General features: G+C 40.5%; 2 long non-coding RNA genes across 3 annotated transcripts in view; both read left to right on the top strand.

Moving 5' to 3' along the window:
* Positions 1–298: 298 nt before the first annotated feature.
* On the top strand, positions 299–6,118 carry LOC106034920 (uncharacterized). 2 transcript variants are annotated; one of them, XR_001206420.3, is made up of 4 exons: positions 299–355; positions 811–1,003; positions 1,111–1,312; positions 5,361–6,118. It is a non-coding gene; the product is annotated as an uncharacterized lncRNA (long non-coding RNA). The 2 variants fall into 2 exon arrangements; XR_010829609.1 differs by lacking the exon at positions 1,111–1,312.
* A 780-nt stretch (positions 6,119–6,898) lies between these two features.
* LOC136790166 (uncharacterized) overlaps positions 6,899–7,224 on the top strand; it is a 45,981-nt gene continuing 45,655 nt past the window's right edge. The window contains exon 1 of the long non-coding RNA XR_010829607.1: positions 6,899–6,933. This is a non-coding gene — a long non-coding RNA (uncharacterized lncRNA). The remainder of the gene's footprint in view (positions 6,934–7,224) is intronic.

Here is a 7,224-nt window from a genome sequence, read left to right as displayed (position 1 = left end):
GGTTCCTTACCCAAAGTCGATGCTTATTCTAATTATGCTTTTATTACATCTGGGTTAAAAACTGGCAAGCAGAGAAAAAAGGGTAAAATCAGTGCCATTTTTCTTAGCCTCAGCAGGCTACAGACCCATATTATCAACCACAATAAAATCATGCCTGAAGAGAATTTAATATTTTGGCGCTTGAATGAGCTTCAAAATCTTGTGTGTTCCAGTTAAAAGATCAACATCATTTTGGTTTGAAAATGCTGACACCGCTCTGGATGGCTGCTGCCATTATGACTTCATTAGTGTGGGGCAGATCCTTGTCTCCCTCACCCTGGTTTTACACCGAAGTAGCTCTGTCAGCCCACTGGAGGTATGTTTGACTTAACTCAATATAGCTGAGAGAATCAGGCCACAAATGTCCCAGGCCTAACTCTTTCAGACAGGAAGGAACTTCTGGCTATGATCCGTTTGGGTTAAGAGAAAAAAAAAAATGCTTTTGAAACCTCAAAACCAAACATAACCTTTCTTTCCCCTCAGCAGCAGGTTTTGCTTATGAAGTGGTAGTATATGACTCTATTTAGCATGCTGGAGCTGCCCCACAATGATACAGTACATTTTCTATTTTCCTTCTGGGAAGGAGCCGGCTCCCTAGCAATGATGTGTGGACACAGTTCGGTTAGCTGTTGAACCGGGAAACAGTGGGTTTGCAGAGCTGACGCAGTTTGGCTACATCTGTCATCCTCTGATGGCACAGAAAGAGTTCATCAGGGCAGACGTGACCTAGAAGGATGTTTATGCAATAAGACAATGAAGTATTTGTTTCAGGCAGCTCCGATGACACTAAAGTGATATCAGTAGAAAAGCATCTTTTTCCAATGGTAATTGCAGCTTACTGCTAGATCAAGATCCTGACATCATTTTATTAGTCTTCCTGCCTACCTGACCCAATGTGGGTGTACTGCGACACATCACACTAAAGCAGAGACGATGAGAGTGGAAGAGTGTCAGCATGGCACGGGTAAGGTCCCACAGCAGAGCAATGGCAGAGCTGGGAGCTTGTTTTGGGTTTCCTAAGTCACAGCTCAGCACCTGAGATCTCCTTTGTACATGAAACTGTTGTTACAGCTCACAGGTCCAGTTGTGCTCCAGAGCAGGACAGACTATACCAGTTCTTCTCCAGTGCAAGCTCCTTACTTGTGGGTGCAGCTGAAAGTGTTCATACTGACTTCTGGGCAACAACCTGACAGAAAGGTTATTGCACACAAGGATGCTTGATTCCTTGTACAGCCTGGAGGAAGACCTTTTGAAATTCTGCTTGTCTTCCCAAGTGAGATGAGTATATTGTTAATATAAACAGTGGATTATTAGTATTAATTGATTATGGCCAACTTATGATAGATCTACCGATAGTAAACCCTAACCAATCATTCTTAAGGAAAACTACTTTCTCTGCTAATTTTTTTCCCCTTTAGCTTTGGAGAATCTGATCTTTATGACATGGTGCAAGGCTCAAGTCACTCCCAAACTTCTCTCTGATGACTGGGAGTTGTTGCCTAGATGTTGGTTTTATTCGGGAATTTGGTTTAAGCCAATCTATGACTTTGTTTATACGCTCTCAGAGGCTTTGGTAACATAGGCATTTACAAACTAATCTGTCCATGTACAAGTTGGCAGCCTGTGTTACAGCTCTTGCAAGCCAGCACTGTACTACAAAACACAATAGGATGGATTCATCAAAGTGATAGCAGGGTCAAAATGGTAGAATTGCCAAGACATAATTCACTGCAGTTTAGAGGTAATTTTAGTTTTATTTCCTTTTTGATTAATGTTTAAACTTTGATTAAACGTTTCCAGGGGAGAACAATAGAACTGTGGGATGGATGTTTAAGTCCAAACAGATAATGAAAAACAATTAAAGAAAAAAGGCCACTTTAAGTCCCCCTAAACCTCTTGGCAGAACTTTTTCCAAGAGATGTCCTTCATGTCAAAGCAAACAGGCTGTTCCCCTTCCATCTCTGTTGTTCTATGAATGCTGGCTGTCTGTAAATAAAACTAACCTGTTGCCCATCTGTTATGCACAACTAAAGGAAATTTACAGACAATGCTACTAGAAGTCCCAAAGATATCATCTAACCCAGTAAATAATTTATTTTCACAGTTCAGATCAAAGAGCTTGGGGATATTTGACTCAGTCTGTTTCCACCCCCCCCCTTCCCTCTCCCCCCCCCAAAAAAAAAAAAGAAAAAAAGAGGAATAACATTGGTATGTTGGGTGAGATGGAACATTCAGATGGAAGAGAGTTGGCAAAGTTTAAGTGTTGTTATTTCTCAGAAAATTTTGACGTATTTAGATTTGAAATCATTCTGATTCAGCTAGAATATCTATTTCAAAGTTTTCATTTAAATGTAAGTTGCATATTGAATCCTTGGGCATGAAGATGACATTGTACCTTTCACAATTTCATTGGTGATAAAGGTGCCACTTTTAATTCTGCTTGCTTCTGGTGCAAATGTGGGATTTGAATTTCATACGGGAGTCACTGAAGTAAAATAGTGATAGGTCTTTTGGCTGGCTGCTTTCATGAGTGCTTGGAGGGCATGTAGAAACATCTGCTGATGAGGTAGTACTGCCAGAGCAGGAGAGCTGAGGCGGGGCTCCTCTGCCAGGATTACCAGGTACTCCTGCTGCTGCCAGTCCTGTTCCCTCCATAGAATCACAGAATCATGAAGGCTGGAAAAGACCTCCAAGATCATCTGGTCCAACCATCACACTACTAACAATGTCACCCACTAAACCATGTCCCTAGCTGATCTCCATCTCTGTGTAGTCACTACAGAGTCTCTACTTGTGTGTGAGATGGTGCTCTTCCCTCTTGTCCTTCTGGATGAACTCCTCCCTTGCCTGGTTGAAGTGTTAGAAGCCCACTCTGCCACAGCTGGAGAGTTGGCTTGGTGCGTGGCTGGGAAGCTGGGGACTGTGGTGTATTTTGTGTCTATGAGTCTAGTACTAGAGACTATGCTACATAAATACATTAAGTCCCTAAGACGAAGGCCTGTTGGGAATGAAAATACTGGCTAAAACTGGAAATTAATGATCACTTGGGATTTTGTTTTGTCCTTGTCTTCTGTGTGGCCAGTATATCAGAGCCATATCATGTGGTACCTTATAGGAAGGCATTTATCAAGCCCAATGAATGAAGAAGATAAGGGGGAGGAGAGTCCACCAAGTTTGTGTTCTCCTTCCTTGGGGGATAGGTGAGTGTAATTCAGCTGATGGGCTATACACACACTCCCAAGTGATGGAGATCTTCTAAACCCAATAGTCCTAGCCATTGGCCTGGTGATGGGATGTCTTCCATGACTGCTGGTGGTCTAATGCTGGACCATGACTGCTGGGTTGTAGGGCTGATAGCAAGCTGCTCATGGAGACCTGTTGTTGTGCTGATCCTAATGGGGCTGTGGAGGTCTTTTTTTGAACAGACAGTGTGTCCTTTGTGAGAAACTCACAAAGCAATGTGATTATTATGCCACTGCCCTCTGAAAAATCCTTAAGCTCAAAAGTTGCCTTTGCTCCATTTTTCTCTCATGTCCCTTGAACTGTTTCACATCACTTGTGCTGTAGCCATTCACATCATCCTCTCTAGATTATTATTATTATTTTTAATTATCCTGGATGGTGCTGAGATCCCATGTTGTGCTCAGGTGAATATTATGTTGCAACATGAGTGACAGACTGTCAGAAACACCTCGAACTTGAAGAAGGAATTTTTCACCCTAGAGTGGGGTTGTGTTTTTGCTTTTAGTCTTCTAGAACTGGCTGCTCTCCTGTGCATAACGCTGTTGAGCTATACAGTTAATATACCCAACCCACAGCCCTGTGTTGGGTGTACCAGTTTTGGGAGGCTTTATGAAAATGCTGGTGCCGTACATACTCTTGGATAAAGCAAGGAGGGCTCAGGTCTTCTCTTTGGACCTTGCCGTGCCCCACACAATCAGCTCTTGTGTAGTGGATTAGGCATGATGGAGTGATGTTACCACACATGGGAGAATGCTACCTGTTGAAGGCCAGAGCATATGGGGTTATGTGTTATGTTGGGTTATGTGTTGGGTGATTCAAGCCACAAAGATGCAGAAAACAGGCTTCATGGAGGGGCACACAAGTGCCACAGCTCCGACATATTCATTATGGTCCAAGGTGAGCATGGTATGGGCAACAAGGAAATCAGCTTTGCAATAGTAACTGGGAGCCCTGTGACTTTCCTATAGAGGTGGAGAAGTTATGCTTCACAACAAAATGTAGATTAATACCAAGGAGCCACACAAGATCAGTTTTCTCCTTTCTGGTTGAATGGTGACTACTGATTTTCCTTGGGTAATGAGAAATCTGAGAAGCAGATTGTACACCCATTGCAGACAGTTTGCAGAGCTTTTGGCAATAGGACAGTATGGCCATAGCCAGAAATACATGGTAAAATAAGCCCTGTTCCTTTTAGCTTGTTAAAGCAGGAGAGATTGAGAAAAATGGCCACACTCAAATGTATTTTGTCAGCTACTTAAGTTTCCCTATTCTTTTAGTCACTTTTAATCCTGTGGGGATTGAAGACTTGATGTGGTGGGCTGGGAAAATGTGTTTTGAATTGCCATACGATGTATGTATGTCTAAGAAGTGAGATGAACAGCAGGGCTGTTTGTAGTGCAGATAAGCATACATTATGTTAGTCCTCAAAATGCCAGGAATGGACCTACTTATTTTTGAACAAGCTCTGCTATACCCTCATCTAAAACCTAATTGTTTACATGTACACAGGAACAAAGCAGTTTCTTAACACCATATGCTTAAGGCAGTAACTGGGTATCTAAAGATCTCATTGCTTAAAAATTCTTACTGCTTTAATGTAACTGTTTTAATTTAGTTATTCTGTTGGATCTGTATGTTTCAAAAGGGCAAAAAGGAGATGTTAATAATTACAGGGCAGCAACACCTTCACTGAGTGATTCTTGTCCTTGCTTAAAAAAGAGCATTGAAAGTGAAATAAAACATTAAAAATATCATGATGTATTCAAATATAACTGGCACAGCTTTTGCAATCTATTAGTAAACTTAGGTTGGGTCATAATAAAATAAAAGACAAAGGAAAATTGGTTGATAATTTTAAATTAGTCATTGATCTTGGTAAAACATATCCACAAAAGGTTTAAACAGCCATGGTATGAGAAACTAAGTGTCTTGAGAAAATAGGAGTGTCAACCCTCAACGTAATATTTACAAGAAGGGAGCTGAATTCATATCCTGAGATGGAAGTTACCATATATATTTGCTAATGATATGCAAAAAGGGATGAATAAATCCAAAGTAATAACAAAAAAATATTTCAGCTAATGTGACTGGGGAGAATGACAGATGGATTTAACTGAGTCGAGTGGATGACAGATAAAATTCAAGGGAAGTTACAAAGTAATGTACCTTTGGAAGGAACATCTGGAACTCTGAATGAACTCTGTCATCACATAAAAAGACCTTAAACTGAAGCCAACCAGCATTGATAAGGAAGATGTCCGACACAGGAGGAGGGAAGATCATCTCAGGTATTTGCTGTAGACCTCTTAGGTCTCCCACTGAAACACTTGGACATTGTTGGAAACAGGACTGCAGACTGAGACTTTGACTCTTACACTGTATGGTGATTTTTGTATCCTGATAAACAGTATTTTGGGTGTCATTGTGAAAGCTTTATGTTCAGTATATATATATAAAAAGAACTTAAAATCAAACCTATTGGTCAAATAGCTAAGACACGGGAAGTCAAACAATTGCACGCTCTGATGTCTTCATGGTGATGTCACCTCATTGGAAATACTCTGCTCAGTTATCTGAAGTTATCATCTTATCTGAAGACTGGTTTTAGAGTTTATTCTAGAAAAGAGATTGCTACCTCTGGAGACGCTGACAGGGACTACTCTTAAAGATAAGTCTGTGGACGAGCTGGGGCTGCTCCTCTGGTTTGGTTCAGCAGTGGTGTGTTGCCTTTGTCTCTAGCATGTTAAATATTTAGGCAATGACTATTTCATTTCCTGAACTTGCATTCATCTTGTTTAAAGATGCACTTAACTGATGTTTAATAAAATATCATGGATAGTCTTGAATTTAATGAGTTGCCATGTCAGATTTCATTTAAATGCTTTGATTTTTGTCTTAGTTTTATAGCCTAGAGCTCTGTGTTTCATTTTGACCAGAATTATTGCTCTAGCTATTGGCACTGGATTGCCTGTATTTACATACCTACAAAATAAAGATTGAGCCAAACTGAATTAAAACTTAATAATAATAAAAGCCCCTCAGAAAACGAAAACAACAACTGAGCTCCATACTTCACCTCCTCAGAAATCCTAAACCACAACACATCAGCAAAAAGTACTTTTTTGCCTTATTACTCAAGGCATGTTTATGTATTTTGGGCCTGAAATGAATGGGCCCTTCTTAAATAAGACATCTGTGTATTTTAAAGCAAGCAAAATTTTTCTGCGGGGATTATGCTAAATTGACATCCATGGAGATGACAGAGTCGTCTTTTCATGTGGAGAGAATGTCACCCCACATGTTTGTTTTTGTATGCGTATGTAACCCATGCTCCTGCAGTGACTAAAATAGCTGGTTTGCTTGGGTGGGTCGGGGGATAACGCAGCCTGTGTTCTTGGAGCTCCGAGTCTGCTGATATTTGCATGCATGCATTTGCATATAAGCAGCCATGCCATATGTGCATGTTATATGCCACATGTGTATGTGCAAGAACAGGCCCTGTTGTCGTGATGTATGGCTGCAAGTATTCCGCAGCTAATCCACATGTGAATGAGAGTACCACACTTGTGCATATAAAAAGCAGGCACAGGGCTATGCTACTCCATTAGAAGCCATGAGGGCTTTTGGTAAGACAGAGCAAAGCAGGAGGAGGTATGTGCTGCCCTTGTTGCTTAAGGATCAGTCATGGAATAAAACATCTCTTTGTCTTCCGTGACTGATGTTTTCTCTTAAAAACTGCTTCCACTCCAACAGAAATTTTGCAGACTAAAACTAGTTTTTTAAATGCTTAAATGTTTGAGATGATTACTTTTTTTTTTTTTTTAATTTTTTATTTATTTTTTCCTATAAAAGTTTTGGATGAGCTGTGGTGTTTGAGATTTATGGGGTAGTGGTGCTTTTGGTTCTGACCATTCTATTATGCTGTTATTCTGTTTGGTAACA

This window comes from Anser cygnoides, chromosome 2, assembly GCF_040182565.1.
Source record: "Anser cygnoides isolate HZ-2024a breed goose chromosome 2, Taihu_goose_T2T_genome, whole genome shotgun sequence".
NCBI lineage: Eukaryota > Metazoa > Chordata > Aves > Anseriformes > Anatidae > Anser > Anser cygnoides.
This window is presented reverse-complemented; position numbering and strand designations above follow the sequence as displayed.